The 19,810-nt window shown below is 42.7% G+C and overlaps 1 pseudogene; it reads right to left on the reverse strand.

The window, feature by feature from the left end:
• Positions 1–384: 384 nt before the first annotated feature.
• LOC101082525 lies at positions 385–947 on the reverse strand (annotated as a pseudogene).
• Positions 948–19,810: the final 18,863 nt, after the last annotated feature.

Below are 19,810 nucleotides of genomic sequence, written 5' to 3' on the forward strand. Positions count from 1 at the left end.
AATGAATTGTTCTTGTGACTGTTTTTTTCTCCCGGTCTAGCAACTGCTTTCTTCCCTGTTGCTGCAGGTATTTGCTACCTTATGCTTGGAGTGAGAAGGTAACTTTAGGTGCAGAGATTGGGCAGCCCTGAGAATGCAGGGGGCTGGAAGAACAGGAGTCAGTGCTCACTGTGCTCTTATAGCGATTTGGCCCTTCCTTCAGCCTTGAGGACCTATCCCTGAGGTTAGTCTGAAGTTTGACTGCAAGCCTGGTGACTGCTCACTTTCCCACTGGGGCAGGGGAACAGAGTGAGGTCTTTAGTATTGCACAGGTATGAAATGTACATGAGTGAGAAAGAAAACCACAGTTGCTCTTGAGGCTGGGCTGGTCCCCCCATCCTAGCTTTAGCAGGATGTGTCTGTGCCCATGGACTCCCATTGAGTGGGTGGGCACTGGTGGAGCACCAAGGTAGGGTGTGTGCGGTAGGAACTCTGCACGTCAGGGCTCAGTGACTGCAAACGGTCTGTAAATGAAGAGCCAGCTCTTTCCCCTTGGCTGGAGGGAGCCTGGGGTGGCTGTGGAAGGCAGGATCCCAGATTCATACTGCAGGACCTGGCCCATGAGGCCAAAGTTGGGTAAGATCATACTTCTCTGCTTGATATAATGTAAGGCCTCCTTCAGGCAAGTTACTTGGTCTTCAGGAGATTACCCATGCAGAGTTGGGTGAACAGGAGATCTTGGCATTGCAATGGACAAGAACCTTGCCTCCCTTTCCCCAAACACTGTCCAGTGAAGTCTATGCTTCTTAAAAGTGAGAACTAATGTCAGCCACATAGCTGTCTTCCTCAGGGATCCATTTGTAGTGTAGGTGGACCATGCTGGCCTCAGGGCTCTGTTGTGAGACATTCAGTAAGACTGTGATGTGGGGTATGGTGTGGACCTTGCACTTGGAGGCATGGTAGTCAGGTTAGTGTGGACCTTGTACTTGGTTGCATGCTAAGCAGGTTGGTGAGGACCTTGCCCTTGGATGCATTGGTAGGTACTTTTGAGGTTGAGGAAAAGGCAAGAGTGCAAGTAGGCTGCCCTTCAGCTGATGTTGACCACACTGGCTGATGAGGCCTCTCTTATTGCAATCTTCTCTTGTGAAATGGGTTGGACATCCACATAACACTGAGGCTATTCTGAGTAAAAGGTCTCACATCCCACTTTGAGGAAGTCTTCAGTGCTGCAGCCGGTGGTTGGAGTTCAGTGCTGCCTGGCATATTCAGCTACAGGATGGGGTGCCTGGCTGGCTCAGTCAGCAGAGCATACCACACTTGATCTCCAGGTCATGAGTTTGGGCCCCACGTTGTGGGTAGAGATTACTAAAAAAAAATAAGGAAACACCAAGGAGACTTGACATGTTCAGCTACTGACTAGCTGCTCACCACACCTAGAAGCCCTGATCTATATATTTTAAGACTTTGAATCTATACATTATCCTGCATATTTCTTCCTATGTGGTTAAATGCAGATTCCATGCAAATTTTATCATTCTAGTTCAGAGTTGGGATAGACATATTAATGACAACATCAAAAATTCAGTTATTAATGGAGGTTAAGATTTTTGGTATGGGGTTTCCTCTTACATAACGTATCCCTGAAATGGTAATATTTGTCATTACTTGGTCAAGTAGTATGGCTCATAATTCTAGAAATGCCAACAGTGACATTAAATTTCAAATTGGTGGCATTGAATTTAAAGAACTTAAGGGGGTAGCCCAAATGCAAGTTGTTCTAACATTTTCTCTCAGTGTAAAAGTAAATGTTTAAATCACATCTTGAGCTCAATTACATTTTCAGCCATACCTATCACTACCCAATTATTTCATGTATTGGCGAAGCTTGAGATAGTATTGGAGCTCTTAAACCAGGTAGTAGAACATCGGAAGTTGTATTATTATTTGGGGACACTGTGAAATATTGATATTTTATTCTATTTGACCTGCTGTGCTAGAAACAACGTATGAGCAGAAAAGGACTATATTCTACATATGCATTGAAACCATCACAATCACAAATCGCCAGAACTATGTAAACTCAGGCGAGAAAACCTCAGTTTCTGAGTTTTTCTGTTAACTTTAGTCTGTTACTTATCATGTGCTTTGTTAACATTCATTAGCAGGATCCAGAACTTATCAGAAATTCCAGGTAACTTTTACTCATTCATTTGGTGCAGATTTTAATGACTAAACTGAAACAAAAGTAATCCTATTCCCTGCTTCCTCTTCTGAGGATTGCACACACTGAGATATTGTTCACCACTGTTTTCCGCTGGTGGAGGAACAGGGCAGAAACGCCTGGGCCTTGACTCGTCCTTGTTCTATTCTCATCCTTGCTTACAAATCTTCCAGGCCCTCTGGACTCTGTTCTGGTCTCGGAGCATTTTCACCTGAACTTGGACTGGTTCTTTCACATTGCTGGGTCCTCAGCTCCCCAGTGGGCTGTCTTAGACCTCTGAGTCCTCTAGGTAGCCCACCTCTAGTTGAGGACTCAGACCGTCTTTTGCACTATAGAATCCCCTGTCCGGGCACCCAGCCTGGGGGCAGCAGAGAGGAGCTATATAGCAGCTCTGAAGGCCTGGATCTTGACTCCTTATGTTATCCCCCTGAAAGGAACCTGACAGGTGCACCTAAAACTTGTGCTGGAAACAAGGAAGCTTTTAAGCCTGGCTGATGGTGTGGCTAAAGGAGTGATCTGCAAAGGGTTCCAAAAAAGTCAAGTCAAGGTGATTTTAACACCAAAAAGAGCAATGTTTATAGTGGAAAGACATCAAATACATGAAAATTCATGAGTCCATAATGATTCTTTAAAAAGAAAACTCTAGAAAACACCTCTCATATTTGCTGTGACTTAAGCGGGATTAATTCCTTACTGTGAAAGTAGTTAAGGGGAAAAGGAAGGCTTTATATTGTCTGGTAAGAATTGCATTTCAAGGTAAGTAACCAAATGCCCAGTTGAGCTATACTTTACATAACAATGCAGGCATCATATATAAGAGGAATGGTAAGATTCAAAAGGTGTGATTTGGAGACTCCTTGAGTAAGGATAATCAGTTGGCATTAAATTATTTGGTGGATAGTTGGTGAAGTGCTGGACATTGTATGGAGCCAAAGTCTCGACGTGCAGGTGACATAGTGGCACAGGGGACCATGAAGTAGCAGAATAGAGCTCAGGCCAGTTTTTTTTAAATCAATGTTTATTTATTTTTGAGAGGCAGAGAGAGACAGAGCATGAGCAGGAGAGGGTCAGAGAGAGGGAGACACAGAATCTGAAGCAAGCTCCAGGCTCTGAGCTGTCAGCACATGAACCATGAGATCATGACCTGAGTCGAAGTCAGACACCTAACTGACTGAGCCACCCAGGTGCCCCGAGCTCAGGCCAGTTTTGATGCAAATAGGTCTATCACTTTTTTAAGTGGGTCTGCCAGCTATTATGAGCCTTTGATGTGGGATAGTATGAAGTGTGTATTATCACTTCTCTTTTTGCATATGTATTTTTTTTTGCATTTTTTTGCATTTGCATTTGCATACGGTTTCTTTTTTTCTCAAGAGCTCTGAAATGAGACTGCCTGGTTTTCCTCCTGATGCTCTCACTTCTGGGTTGGGATCTTGAGCAATTTATGCAACATCTCAGAGCCTCAGTTTCCTAGACTTCATAGGGTTTTGTGAAGATCTAATAAGAATATTTGTGAAGGAGTGCCTGGGTGGATCAGTCAGTTAAGCATCCAACTCTTGATTTCGGCTCAGGTCATGATCTCATGGTTTTTGAGTTCAACCCCTGCATAGGGCTCTGTGCTGACAGGGCGGAGCCTGCTTGAGATTCTCTCCCTCTCTCTCTCTGCCCATCCCCTGCTGGCACATGTGCTCTATCTCTCTCCCTCTCTCTCAAATTAAATAAATACACTTAAAAAAAAGGATATTTGTGGAATTGTTGGACTAGGGCTGGACCCTACAACACTCAATAAATTAGCTTTATTATTATTGTAAATAATTATTTCCTGAATAAATGAATACTGTAGCCATATGTACCTATGTACCTATGTACCTCCCCTCTCCCTTCACCCAACCCAGTCCAGCCCATGAGATTCTAGACTTCTAGCAGGGGATACTTTGAGAACCTATGAATGTGTCAGAACCCAGGCTCCATATTCTTTCATCACTAACCCACCTGCAGAACCTGAGTGAGTCACTCAGTTTCCTCATCATGAGCCTAGAAAAGAGGTGGGCAGAGTGGACGATGTGTCGAGCGTGTGGCATGTGAGGGAGAAAGATGACGCAAACCTGGTAGGAAGGTATTATTCAGCAGGACCCAGGGGACAACGTATATAAGATAAAATGTAATGTTTCCCCCACTCAGGGGACAGCACACTGACCTTACTTTTCTTAAAATTTCCAAAATAAAACTGAGGGCTGCCTTGATTCTATCCCTTCCAGGATTGAGTGAACAAATATTTGTTTACTAAATTCTTTAAATTTGGGGCGCTTGGGTGGCTCAGTTGGTTGGTCGTCTGACTTCAGCTCGGGTCATGATCTCACAGTTCGTGGGTTTGAGCCCCGCATCGGGCTCTGTGCTCTCAGCTTGGAGCCTGCTTCGGATTCTGTGTCTCCCTCTCTCTCTGCCCCTCCCCGACTCGCACTGTGTCTCTCTCTTTCAATAATAAAATAAACATTAGAAAAATCCTTTAAATGTTTAATGATAATTCTTATTCCAGAATAAAAATTCCCTTGCCCTTATCCCCTTATACAACAGTACAAGGACTACATTGATTGCCTGCTTCCCCTACTACACTGTAACCTCCATGAAGGCAGAGATCTTTATTTTGCTGGCTCATACATCCCCACACCTACAGCGGTACCTGGCGTATAGGTAATCCTTTGCGTATATTATCTTAATTGTTCACAAATCTTACTAAGTTATTAGCATGGGTATTGATTGCTCTTATCACATATGAGGCTTTTGTCTGCAGCCTGTCAAATGGGTATATTCACTTGTCTCCACCCAAGACTGTTTTGAGTCAGGGAAACAACAGAGCTGTTTAAGAGTGTGGGTGAGGCCTGATGTAAGTATGTGTAATACGTGTCACACCGCAAAGCAGGTTGGGTTTTGCCCAAACAACCCAACTCGGGCCGTCTGCCTTGAAGACTTGGGCTTTCCCTGCTGTTCCCTTTGGCATCTCCAACTCCCTAACGAATATTTACTCAGAACTTATCATGAGTTACTCACCATTCTAGACCCCTGGCAGTCATCAGCGAGCAAAACAAAGAAAGATCTCTGACCTGAACTGTGGGACATGGACTTTGAGACAAAGAGCTGAAAGGTCATGCAGAAAATTTTGCCTGAGCTCCTGAATGGAGTCACAGTTGCCTGACATGGGGAAGTCTGTGGCGGGCAGCCTTCAGGGCAGAGACGGGAGTCCAGCTCTTTAAACATCTGTAGAAGGACTCCTTGCTTTTCCCCTGTCCCACCAGAATGTTCTACCACACAATCTGCCTCAGCATTAAAAGCTGTTTTCCAGATGGAGCCTTATCTATCAGTCCTTGTACTTCAGTTCGATCTCAAACTTTGCTTCAAGAATGGCTCTCATTTTTGGTTGGTTCAAATGCAATCCCAAGTGCAGGAGTTTTGAGTGGGAGGGGTTGCAGTGTAGTGGTCTTTAAGCAATAGACAGGCAGCAGTCAGGTGAAAATAAAGGGGACCATTTCACCCGTAAGTGCCCGTGGCACCACTACCAATCAGATTGGAAGAATATGAATTAAATTTGTGGCAATAAGTGCAGAGCACGAGAAGGAAGGATGGGTCCGTGGCCAAGGGGTCCTTGACAACAGAATTGTTTGTGTGTTCAATTCTTCCTTTCTTCCTTCCTTTCTATTTTTGTTTGTTTGCTTATTTATGAGAGAGAGAGACAGCATGAGTGGGGGAGGGGCAGAGAGAGAGAGAGGGACACACAGAATCCGAAGGAGGCTCCAGGCTCTGAGCTGTCAGCACAGAGCCCAGTTCAAGGCTTGAACTCACAAACTGTGAGATCATGACCTGCGCCAAAGTTGGACGTTTAACCGACTGAGCCACCCAGGCACCCCACTGTTTGGATTCTTTAGAAAAGGAATGTTATAGTACCAACTGGCTTAAATGTTAGTAGCCAGTTCTGGCTGGTGGGAACATGGGTGTTTATTATTTTACTTTTGCACTTTCTGTGTGGTAAGCATATAGATTAGAACAGGAGGTAGTGGTTAAGAACAGATTACCTGGGTTCAGTTCCAGTTCTGTTACTTATTAGCTGTGTGACCTTGGCCAGTGACTCAGCCAGTCTCTCTTTTTTCATGTTATAAAGATTGGGCTGAGGTTATACGGAAAGTGCCCGGATGAATGCTTGGCACATAACTAAGGGCTATTGAAGTGTTAGCTGTTATTGTTCCTAGAATTAAGAATGTAGTTATAAGTAGGGGCCCCTCCGTGGCTCAGTCGGTTAAGCGTCTGACTTGGGCTCAGGTCTCGATCTCAGGGTTTGTGAGTTGGAGCCCTGCATGGGGCTGGCTCTGCGCTGTCAGATCGGAGTCTGCTTCAGATCTTCTGTCTCCCTCCCTCTCTGCCCCTTGCCTGCTTGCGCATGCACACTCTCATTCCCTCTTCCTCTCTTTCTCAAAAATAAACATTAAAAATTTTTTAAAAAGAATATAGTTATAAGTCATTATAAATTAATCAACAAAAGATTCATAGGATTTTATAATTGCAAAGAAATCTTGCAGTCTTGATCAAAGGAGTTCTGCTGTGTTCCCAAGACTCCCTCAACGTGGGCCCATGTGTGGAGTGTACTGTGAGACCATGAGCAAGAAGGAGTACAGGGGAGACCTGCTGTGTGGATGTGCACAGTGTTCACATGATTCCCTCAGTGACATCCCAGAAAAAAAAAGAGCCCTTCCTTGCGGTTCTAGGAAGAATTAATAATTTATATGGGGGAAGCTTGAATTCTAGGAAGCAAGACACAGGCTTTTTCACACCTTTCTATGCAGTAAGTTTCCTTCCTTCCTTCCTTCCTCTTTTTTCTCTTTTTCTTTTCTTTCTTTCTTCTTTCTTTCTTTCTTTCTTTCTTTCTTTCTTTCTTTCTCTTTCTTTCTTTCTTTCTCTTTCTTTCTTTCTTTCTCTTTCTTTCTTTCTTTCTCTTTCTTTCTCTTTCTTTCTTTCTTTCTTTCTTTCTTTCTTTCTTTCTTTCTTTCTCTTTCTTTCTTTCTTTCTTTCTTTCTTTCTTTCTTTCTTTCTTTCTTTCTTTCTTTCTTTCTTTCTTTCTTTCTTTCTTTCTTTCTTTCTTTCTTTCTTTCTTTCTTTCTTTCATTGTTTCCTTGCTGCCCTTATCCATCTTTCAGTAATCACCCTTGCCATCTACGTATGCAAGGATGATTAGTGGATTAGCCTCACTACAGATGTGGATTATTTAAATGAGTGTGTATCTTCAAATTTTTTTTAATGTTTTTATTTATTTTTGAGAGAGAGAGAGAGACAGAGTGTGAGCAGGGGAGGGGCAGAGAGAGAGAGGGAGAGAGAGAAGCCCAAGCCAACTCCAGGATCTGAGCTGTCAGCACAGAGCCCAATTCGGGGCTTGAGCTCATGAACCCTGAGATCGTGACCTGAGTCAAAGTCAGATGCTTAACCTACTGAGCCACCCAGGTGCCTCTAAATAAGTGTGTATCTTGAAGCTGTTTTTTCCTCCTTCAATTAGTTTGTAAACCAAATGCATTTCTACTATCTTTGCTGAGAGGAAATTACATCTTATTTGTATATTGTCTCTGAAGTTCAATGACACCTCCAAGCATGTTTATTCATTTCTGATTTCACATTTAGAATAGGAAAGCAAAGAGCTCAGCTTTTAGTCTTTAGAGGGAAAATACTCATGAATGCACATAGACTGAGTCATAATTCCCTCTGTGACTCATATCTCTTTGTACCTTTTGTTTTTCTTCTCCACTCACTGCTCTCTGTTTCCTCACTATTTCTTCAAAGCATTCTCACTTTAAACCTGACTTTCATTTCCTAAGAGGCTTGAACTGTTGAAATTAACATTGGTTACCGGTCATGTGTTGCCGGTGGAAGCAGTTAGTGTGCAGGGTGCTCTGTGCCGTTCTGTGAATACTGACCTCAGATCTAATCAGACGCCAGCTGAGAGAAGAGTCTACACTCACTAAACCCACTTCATCTGCAGGTCACTTCTTAGTTCTTTGTGCCTCATCACATTACAGAATCTTTACCAATGTCACCAGCGACTTCTCCTTGCAAATCCGTGAAGCCTTGGCCCTCCCCGGCCTGATACTGGCTCTCTGCCCTCCCTGGCCCAGTTGCCCTGCACTTTGGCCACCCTTCCCTCGGTCCTCCTCCCTCACCACTCCCTCTTAGTTGCGTTTGTGACTCCCCTTCCCCTACCCACCCTTGGGGTGTCCCTAGGGCTGGGTTCCTTTTACTCTGCCATCGGTGTGTGACTCAGTTTCTTAGATGAGATCAATGCATGGTATCTCCTGAAATCATCCAAACATTTGCATGCATGCTGTGATAAAAATGAAAATAAAAATGCATCTGGTCTTTGTTCCTATTCTTGGCACAGAGCTCTTGAAACCTGTGTAAATCTCTAAGTGATAAGGGCACTAGGACCATCTTTTGTTCTATGGAGGTGACTCTGGGTGGGCTCCTGGATGGCTCCTGGATGGGGCCAGTCACCAGAAAGACCTGCCATGATTAGAAGCTTGGGATTTTCATCTCCAACTCCCATTCTCCGGAGAGGGAGAGGGGCTGGAAATGGAGTAATTCATCAGTCCTGCATAAGATCATGCCTCCATAAAAACACCAATATTATGGGGTTCAGAAGGCTTCTGGGTTGGTGTACACATAGACATACACGGAGAGTGGTGTGCATGGGGAGGGCGTGGAAGCATTGCACCCCTTCCCACATACCTTGCTGTATGCCTCTCTTCTTTCTGGATGTTCACCTGTATCTATTATCATATCATTTCCTAATTAACTGGCAAATAGTAAGTAAACTGTTTTCCCGAGTTCTGTGAACCTTCTGGCAAATTAATTGAACCTGGGGAGGGGGTCGTGGAAACCTCTGGTTTAGAGTCTATTGGTCAGAAGCACAGATGACAAACTGGACCTGTGACTGTCATCTGAGGTGTGTCTGTGGGGGGCAGTCTTGTGGGACTGAGCCCTTCACCTGTGGGATCTGACACTATCTCCAGGTAGATGGTGTCAGAATTGAGTTAAATTGTAGGACACCCAGCTGGTGTCACAGGATTGCTTGGTGTGGGGGAAAAGCCCCCAGATCTGGTGTCAGCAGTGTTGTGAGCTGATAGTTTTGTGAGTCAAGGGGAAGCACAGGCAGAGAACAGGTGTCTCTTCTGCATGTGTCTGACTGATGTGTTTTCCTGGGGAAAGGGTCTCGAACTCTCATCATTCTTAGGAATCGATAAGAAGTGGGGTGGGGAGGGAGGAAATGAGGGAAGGACACAGGTGGAACCCAAATTTGCAGGTGGCAGGCGCTCCACACCTATATTAGGAAACTGCCCCTTGGACATCTCCACCTGATGATCCCACAGGCACCTCCAACAATGTGACTAAAACGGAAATCAACCCCCCAAACAGGTTCGGGTTCCTATTTTTTTTCACCTGTGCCTGGCATTGCCATTCACCCTGCTTCCCAAGTCAGAGCCTGGAGGGAGAGTTTAGCTTGTTAATTTGCTCTCACATCTCATACCCAACCAATCACCAGTTTTCCCTCTCTGTCCCCTGTTTTCTTTCCACTCTTCAGCACCTGCCCAGTTCAGATACTCACCTAAACCATAGCCAGAGTTTCTTTGCCAACATCTTGCCTCTCATTTGTCTAGTTATCTTCACGTGGCTGCCCAAGAAGTATTTCATACATGGACATTCATTCCTGTCATTCTCATATCCAATATTCTTCAGGGTCTTGCCATTGCTCACAGAAAAAGACACTTGAGCCAGCTAAGGAAGGCCTTGGCCCTTGCCTACCACTTTCCATCATCTTCCATTCTCCAGCATGATTTGGTCAGCAATGCTGAACTCCTTGTGGCCTCCAGAACATGCTAAGCTTTCCTACTCTGCTTTGCACATGGAATTTCTGTCGGGAACATCACCTCCATCTTCTTACCTCCTCCTTCATTTTCTATATCCAATCCAGGCAAAGTTCCCCCCCCCACCTTTGAAGCCTCCCCTTCAAGGGATGTGTCTTCTGTTATACATCCTGGCTTTCCCAGGTGAATTAAGCCAGGATCCTGGGATCTGCCCACTTCCCAGGTAGGCCTACCTAGGTACCCACTCCAAGTTTCACACCCCTCTTATACTGCATTTTCCTTTTATACTGGAGTGAGGCTCTACATCCTTAAATGATTTACATAGGGCAGCACTCTGGCTCTACGTATAAAGAACTGAAGCAAGATTAATAGAAGGATCAAAAAGAGAGCTGAAATGCAGAGGTCTGGGCATCCACATTGTCCCAAGCTAAAAGGGAGTGAAGGGGGTGTGTGGCAAAATTTACAATTCACAGGTGGTATTCACTCATTTAATTTCATCTGTATCATCCATTACACTGTTACATATTGAGATTTATTTATTTGTTACATGTTGGAATCCCTTGTTGCTTGTTTAATCTCCTGGATTAAACAAGATAGCAAAGTGGTTTTCTACCCAGATCTTCCTTAGAGCACAGCACTAACTAGGAGGAAAACTCCAGAAGTTCTCCATCAGTGAAGAAAGAATTCTTAACAACAGGCAAACAAGGTAATACCTTTCTATTGTTAAGAATTCAGTACTTTATTTATTTTTTCTTTTTTCAACAACTGGAAGCCTGCATCTCCTACTCTCCTTCAGGCATTTTGCCCATCCCCACCCCTCCCCAACTCTGGCAACTACTCGTTTGTTTTCTGTATGTATGGGTCTGTTTCTGCTTTTTGTTTGTTGATGTATTTGTTTCATTTTTTAGAGTCCACATATAAGTGAAAGCATATGGCATTTGTCTTTCTCTGTTTTATTTTACTTAGCATCATAAAGAATTCAATACATTTTTTGAATGAATGTGCGAAATAAGGAACCAAAAAGAAGACATTTTCTAATAAGTCGTATAAAGATGATTAATTCATCATGCCTTTGAGTAAGTAGGGTGCCCTCAGACACTAGCCCGTCAGGCACTCCTAACAGCTGGAGACAGAATGGCGGGTGACCGCAAACACTTTCGTGGTGCTGTGTGCCAGGCATGGCTCTAAATGCCACCGCCTACTGGATCCTTACAATAGTCGGCGGTGCTGTTCATTATCCCATTTCATGGCAGCTGAAGTACAGGCGGGTTAGATTGCTTGCTTGTTCTCTGTTAGAGCGGGATTCAAACCCAGACAGACATGATCCAGAGTCTGTGCTCTGAGCGCCTGCACCACGCTGCCTTTCCCTCCAGTCCCCGGTATCCACCACCTCCAGCTTTGGTTCATCTATGAACAGGGTTCTCGTAAGCTCACCGCATATATTAACACCTGTAATCCTCGCAATAACCCTGAGGCCGGTTCTATTACTTTCCTCTCCCCTCAGCCCTGCAGGTTGTGGGCGTGGCCCAGAGAGGGTGTGCCCGGTGGGCGTGGTCTGTGTGGGTGGCCGGGATGGGCGGGACCCGAGCCGCAAGTGGAAACGCTCTGGAAGTCCTGGATACCACCTTACACCCTTGCTAGAGGGTGGGGAAGACTATAGCCAACTCAACACTTTTGGAGTTGGGATCTTCTGAGTTAGTTCAGGGGACACACGCGGCATCCTGTGTTGAGGGAACACTGTGGTTCAGAAGAGGCTTCAGGCTCTCACCAGCTGTGTGATGGATGGGGGGGTCCTGACCTGTCTGTCTCCGGGCTGGCTGAGAGGGCTGGAGGGGTAAACAGCCAGTAAACCGTACCCGTTTCTGCGTTGGCGATCTCAGACACATCCTTGGGAAGAATTCAGACGAGACCACTCTACCGAAAACCCTCCTGGCCACTTGGAAGCGTCTTTTGTCAGGTGTTGTTCTTAACTTCTCCCGCTCCTGGCTCCTCTGCTGACGCGGCTCTTGGCTGGGTTCTCTTCATTCCCTGCAGAGCTCCTCTTCCCCTCCAGACCCTGGAGGGCGCTGCTCCTCTTCACGTTGTCTCTCTCAGGGCGAACCGTCCCTCCGCCACCAGGGGGCTTTCCAAATGGCTCCTCCGAGCTCTGTTTTGATCTCCAGTTCTGCCTGGCCGTTTTTGTTCCAAAGTTTTCTTCTCGGGTTACAAAGCACAATGGACCACATGCTCTCTAATACTTGAGGTTAGGGCAGCTAGACCAATAACAGATGGACATTTAAAATGCGCTTTTCATATACTTTCCAGCATTCCACTTGTGGAATCTTACAGAAATACTTAAGTTCTCAGGGACACATGTACAGAGATGTGCACCGTAGTATTAATAAAAGAAAAAACATTAGAACAGCTAATAGGGGAAATGGTGAATTATGGTACACTCCTACCAGGAGAGAGTAAGCTACAGAAAGAATAAAGCACATCTGTAAAGACCATAAAAGGATTCTGCAAAAAGTAAGTTGAAGAACAGTATTTGGACTGTGATCCCATTTGTGGGTGTATTTGAAGGCATGTGTGTGAAATATAAATCAAGGGGCGCCTGGGTGGCTCAGTGGGTTAAGTGTCTGACTCTTGATTTTGGCTCAGGTTATGATCTCACGGTTTGTGAGATCGAGTCTCTCTATGCTGACAGCACTTGGAGCCTGGTTGGGATTCTCTCTCTTTCCCTGTATCTCTGCCCCTCCCCTGCTCTCTCTCTCAAAATAAATAAACATTAAAAAAAAAAGAAATATAAATCAAGGTTTATTTTAAACCCCATTTTAGGGTTTTTAAATAGGGTTTCCAAATTAAAATGTCTTTGTAACTAGGCTGAAAGCTACAATGAATATCAGAGCCTAAAAACAAATGACATTAAATTGCAAAAACTTTCAAGATTAGTCTCATGTTGTATATCTATGGATGTGGAGGAGATAAAGATCCTGACACAGGATGGAATCCGGAACCTTCGAGGCCTTTGTGTCTAGAGCGGCAGAAAATAAAGCCAGAGTCTGAGGTGTCCCCTTAAAACCTCTAAGCAGTATGGTTCTGAGTCATTCTGGGAGGTTTTGAGTGAAGGAGAATGGATCTGGTGAAGGGGACAGACTGGAAGCTGGGATACCAATCGGAAAGATTTTGTGAGGCCAGCAATTTTGGTGACAGGGGCAAAGGGTAGTGCGAATGTGGAAAAAATATGGAGCCTTTAAAGGTCATCTGGAAATCTTTTACTTAGATAACTAATCTTAGAGATTAGCAGTTTGATGAGGTGGCCCGGGCAGGACATGGAGAGTCCTGGGAATATTTAGGGTTCTCGCAGGGGATCTGAGCAGAGAAGTAGAGAAGGAAGTTTGAGTTAGTTCGGGCTTGCCCTTAGATGCCAAGCTGGAGATGGAAACATGGATTCACAGCAGGTAGACACGTCGAGTGAACAGGAGACAATGGTCCAGGATTAATCCCAAGAGCTCTGTCATTTCATTGAGGATTACATGATACCACACATTAAAAACCCCCAACATAGGGCCTGGAGTGGAGCACATGCTCAGTAAATGTCAGTTTCCCTTCCCTGAAGAAATATTTGTTCAATGAGCCCATAGTCAACAATTAATCCCAAACCAGGCTGACCTTTAAGGATAAACATGCAAAGAAGGTCATGAGGCTGATTTAGAATATGAGCCATCACACACTTGTTGAGTTACACAAAGAAAACCATTTCAGGGAAGGAAGTTCTGTTCTCTGTATCACCACTGGAGCCACAGAAGGTCTTTACACTTTCTGGAGCCTCCTCGCCGGTGGGTCTGCCTGGAAGGCCAGATGCCAGGTTTGCTCCCCAGCTCACCTGTGATAATGACTTCTACCCTCTGAGAATGCCTTTTATGAGTCCTGCTGGCTGGGTGTGGATAAGCCCATTTTAAAGGATCTGTTTGTTTTCACCCTCCCGTCTGCCCCACACATCCTGAATTGCCCCACCTGAGGGTAGACCTCAAAAGGATGGGCAGTATGAATTTTCGACTCTGGGTAGACATTCATCCCTAGTAATTACTAAGGGAAGTTTCTGGTTCTGGAAATTCTCTGTAGAGGCTCACCCTAGCAATTCTAATACTTTTGTGCTCCTTTCAAAAGTAAAAAGTCAATTTGCCTTTTCTGGGGGACATCTGGCTTGTTATTTTTTCCTGAAGCTTATTGACTAGAGACTTTCAGGTGCTGTTCTGCAGGTGGTCCTGAACTTCCGGCGATGTGAGGGGGAGACTGGGAGAGGAGCTAGTGTTTTTTCCTGGTCCTCATATTGAGATGCCTACTGGATGCCCATTGTGAAGGGGTCAAGGAGGCAACTGAATTTATGAGGCTGCAACTAGTGCGAAGTTAGAGCTGAAGATTGAAATTTAAGATTATTACTTAAATCAAGAGTGATTCACTTTTTTTATGCTGTTGGACCCCTTTGGCAGTCTAGTGAAGCCACTAGACTTTTTATCAGAATGATGTTTTTAAATGTGTAAAATAAAATGCGTAAGATTACACAGGAAACCATATTAAAATACAAACAAGTTTTTAAAAAATATGATACAGTAATATAATGTGCTCCTGTATTAATACATTAAATAACAGATCTAGTAGGATGATGTGTTAAATTAACAACCCAAGGTCTGAGAAATTAATGACCATAATTTAAGGTACTAAAAAAGTAAGTGATATCTTTGATATCTGGAACAACTCTAATGTAATATGAAAATGTTTGTGATTTCTATTGGTGACAAATTCACAGTTATTGTAACACTGCTGTGCTCAGCTCCTTTATTCATGAATTAAAAAAATGTTAAATTTCAATTAGGGATTAGTGAAAATAGGATATTTTCCCCGTCCAGTTCATGGATCCCCTGACTGCTATTTAAAGCCACAGAACACAATGAAACCAACTAGCATATAAATAAAGAAGAACAAGTTTCTTAAGACGAATACCTGGGAAATTCTGACATTTGGAGGTTGAGCAAAGGAGGAGCTCAAAAGAGACTGAGAAAGTGCAGGCAGTGAGGTAGGAGAGGAGGCAAGAGAGGGTAGAATCCAGAAGCCAAGAGAAGAAAATGTCTCTGGGGGAGCCTTGTTTGTAATCCTGTGATTGTAAATTGGGATTTACTGTATACAACAACATTTTAGACTCTTCTCTACTGGACTATTCCCAGTATTCATCCATCCATCCATCCATCCATCCATCCATCCATCCATCCATCCATTTTTGTCAACTCCAACAACATAGTAAGCAAGGTGTTCTAAGGCTGGGAATGTAGAAGCAATGGCCACTTACTCTGTGACAGACCCTCAGTATTTATACTTTTAATTATTACAGCAACTCTTTTATTGTTACTCCTGTGCAGTAGATGAAATTGAGGCAGGAGAGGTTAAATAGTCTATCCAGGGGAAGGGATATTAGTCTGAATTTAGACCTGGCTCCTGAGCCCTAGATCTGTTTTTTGTTTGTTTGTTTGTTTGTTTGTTTGTTTGTTTTTAAGGATCTGAAAGGTTGTTCATCATTCTTTTAAAATTCTTTTTACCTCTGCTTTTTTGAGATATAATTGACATATAACATTGTATAAGTTTACATGATGATTTGATATATGTATATATTGTGAAAATATTACCACGATAAAGTTAGTTAACAACATCTATCACCTCATAGAGTTTTGTGTGTATGTGTTAAGAATATTTAAGATCTAATCTCTTTGCCAATTTCAAGTATACAATATGGTGTTGTTAATTATGGTCACCATGAGGTACATTAAATCTCCAAAATGTATTCCTCTTATAACTGGAAATTTATACACTTTGACCAATGTCTCACATTTCCCCCACCCAGCCTTGGCAATCATGAAATCTACTCTTTGCTTCTATGAGTTCAACGTTTTTAGATTCCACACATAAGTGATATCATACTTTATTTGTCTTTCTCTGGCTTCTTTAACTTAGCAGAATGCCCTCGGGCTTCATTCATGTTGTCACAAATGGCAGGATTTTCTTCTTTTCCTTTTTTTTTTAATAGCTGACTAATATCCCATTGTATACATACACCACATTTTATTTGACCATTCACCTGTTGAAGGACACATAGGTTGTTTCCATGCCTTGGCTGTTGTGAATAATATTGCAGTGAACATGGGGGTGCAGATGTATCTCTTCAAGATATTGGTTTCATTTCCTTTGGACACATACCCAGCAGTAGGATTACTGGGTTATATGGTAGTTCTATTTTTAATTTTTTTGAGGAGCCTAGATACTGTTTTCCACAGTGATTGCACCAGTTTACATTCCCACCAAAGTGCATGAGAGTTTCCTTTTCTCCACATCCTCCCCAACATTTGTTATCTGTTGTCTTTTTGATAGTAGTCATGCTAACAGGTGAGGTGCTATCTCACTGTGGTTCTGATTTGCATTATCCTGAGGATGAGTCATGTTGCGCACCTTTTCATGTACCTGTTGGCTATTTGTATGTCTTCTTTGGAAAAATATCTATTTAAGTCCTTTGCCCATTTTTAATCAGATTTTAAAAAAAAGTTGTCTGAGTTTCTTATATATTTTAGATATTACCCCCTTATCAGAAATATGATTTGCAGATATTTTCTCCCATTCCTTAGGTTGCCTCTTCATTTTGTTCATTTTTTATTTTGCTCTGCAGAAGCTTTTTTGTTTGATACAGCCCCACTTGTTTCTTTTTGCTCTTGTTGCCTTTGTTTTTAGTGTCAGTTCACATTTTATCTCTTCTCTCTCTCTCAACTTCCACTTCACTTTTTGAAGCACCTTCTTCTGGTTTCTATGACTCAACACTCTCTTGGTTTCCTTCCAACTCACTGCTCTTTGTCTCCTATGCTCTGTATGAATAATAATTATCAAATTTAGCCTGCATCAGAATCATATAAATGTTTTTGTTAACTAAGAAAAAAAAAAGATGACTGGGTTCTGCCATACACATTCGGAGTCAGAATGGGGGCAGGAGGTGCCCATGTCCCACTGTGTTTCAAATAAATGGCACAAGTGATTTTGGCATAGACCAAAGTTTGAAACCTAGCACTAGCTAGGATTTAAAAACTACTTTTTCAGGAGTGCCTAGGTGGCTCAGTCGGTTAAGCATTTGACTTCAGCTCAGGTCGTGGTCTCACAGTTCATGAGTTCAAGCCCCGCGTTGGGCTCCGCACTGAGTTCGAGCCCTGATTCGGGCTCTGTGCTGACTGCTTAGAGCTCAGAGCCTGCTTTTGATTCTGTGTCTCCCTCTCTCTCTGCTCCTCTCCCATTTGCACTCTCTCTTTCAAAAATAAATAAAAACAGGGGCGCCTGGGTGGCGCAGTCAGTTAAGCGTCCGACTTCAGCCAGGTCACGATCTCGCGGTCCGTGAGTTCGAGCCCCACGTCGGGCTCTGGGCTGATGGCTCAGAGCCTGGAGCCTGTTTCTGATTCTGTGTCTCCCTCTCTCTCTGCCCCTCCCCCGTTCATGCTCTGTCTCTCTCTGTCCCAAAAATAAATAAATGTTAAAATACTTAAAAAAAAATAAAATAAATAAAAACATTAAGAAGAAATCTTTTTAAAAAATTACTTTTTCATAGATTAGTTTTAATAAAATCAATAAAGTACTCCTTTCATAGTTTGGGTGTTATGATAATTCCATTTCTAAAATGAGGTCATTTGGTGATATCAGTCCAGTTATCAAGGATGGAAGGAAGGACACATTCTAAAAACCAATCATAAAGATAAATTCTCTTGTTTCCATAATATGCCTAAAGATAGAAGCATCAGCAACACTGGATATGGGGTTAGAAGACCCAAGTTCAAGTCCATTTTACAGATGTGATTTTCCGGTCCTGGACGAGTCATTTAACCTTTTTAGACCTTAGTTTTGCCTCATTCACAATATGAGGATTGCCATAATTCCGATCTAGACATGATTCATTCCATTGGCTTTCCTCCTTTCCCACGTTAGAATACTTAGTTGTTTCAGAATTCCCGAATGACTGTTGCAAATATATCCAATCATCAGTTTCTATTCCTGGAGGAGTCAGAATCTCAATCTAGACACTGTTTGATACCTATAGTTGTCTGGTGTAGTTATTTGAATATACTGAAGGATTATTTTGATAAAAGATGAAAGGCCAGATCATAGTTTTATTGTTTTGGGGTCCAGACTTTTTGCAAGACTAGATAATGAATAGATAAAATGCAAACTGAAAAAATTATGAATATGAGAGAAAAGCAAGATGAGGATTCATCTCTCAGTAATAGGTCTAACAGATCCCCAAATCCTATGCTCTTGTTCTTTTGTTCCATTTTTCTTTGTGTAAGAAAACTTCTCTGCAAGATTCTGATTATGGTGTAGCATGTGGCTGGATGGAAACAGGTACATAAATAGTGAGCCCCTTTCTAAAAACAGGGGAAGAAGGGCGCCTGGGTGGCTCAGTTGGCTGAGCACCCGACTTTGGCTCAGGTCATGATCTCATGGTTCATGAGTTTGAGTCCCTGTAGTGGGCTTGCTAATGTCAGCACAGAGCCTACTTCAGATCCTCTGTTTAAAAATAAAATAAAAAAATAAAAACAGGGGAAGGAAAAGGGTCTGGACAGATCTGGTTGGAGTGGTTTTATTTTTACTTCTTTTCAGTCTATAAAACAAATATTTGGTAGCAAGGTGCCATAAACACAGCTTGTACAATTTGTTTGGCACCTTTTAAATACTTAAAATTATTTTAATGTTTATTTATTTTTGAAGGAGAGGGAGACACAGTGTGAGCAGTGGAGGGGCAGAGAGAGAGGGTGACACAGGATGTGAAGCAGACTCTAGGCTATGAGCCATCAGCACAGAGCCTGATGTGGGGCTTGAACTCAACAAATCGTGAAATCATGACCTGAGCCAAAGTCTGACACTTGGCTGAGCCAACCAGGTGCCACAACTTGTTTGGCACCTTAATGAAGTCTCAGCTTTCTCTCTTTGTAGACGCTCTGGCCACCACCTTCCATGAAGGATTTATTCAAGGCAGATATGATATATTCTAGAGCTGTGTGCTCCAATGTGATAGTTGGTTTTTTGTTGTTGTTGTTGTTTTACAGATTTGATAGAGGTTTATTAAGCTGTCCTTTGCAGAGAGAGGGCCAAAGTGCCTCCTTTTTACACATATGATATGTTAATTTAAATCTCAAAGTTCAAGTTCTTTTTTTTTCTGGGTAGGGATTTTTTTCACTATTTTTTTTTTAATTTTTAAAAATTTTAAAATTTACATCCAAATTAGTTACCATATAGTGCAACAATGATTTCAGGAGTAGATTCCTTAATTCCCCTTACCCATTTAGCCCATCTGCCCTCCCACAACCCCTCCAGTAACCCTCTGTTTGTTCTTCATATTTAAGAGTCTATTATGTTTCATCCCCCTCCCTGTTGTTATACTATTTTTGCTTCCCTTCTCTTGTGTTCATCTGTTCTGTGTCTTAAAGTCCTCATATGAGTGAAGTCATATGATATTTGTCTTTCTGACTAATTTCGCTTAGCTGTAATACCCTCTAGTTCCATCCACATAGTTGCAAATGGCAAGATTTCATTCTTTTTGATTGCCAAGTAATACTCCATTATATGTATATATAATGTGTGTGTATATATATATATATATATATATATATATATATATATATACACATATACATACATACACACACACCACATCTTCTTT

Source organism: Felis catus, chromosome D4, assembly GCF_018350175.1.
Source record: "Felis catus isolate Fca126 chromosome D4, F.catus_Fca126_mat1.0, whole genome shotgun sequence".
Taxonomy (NCBI): Eukaryota; Metazoa; Chordata; class Mammalia; order Carnivora; family Felidae; genus Felis; species Felis catus.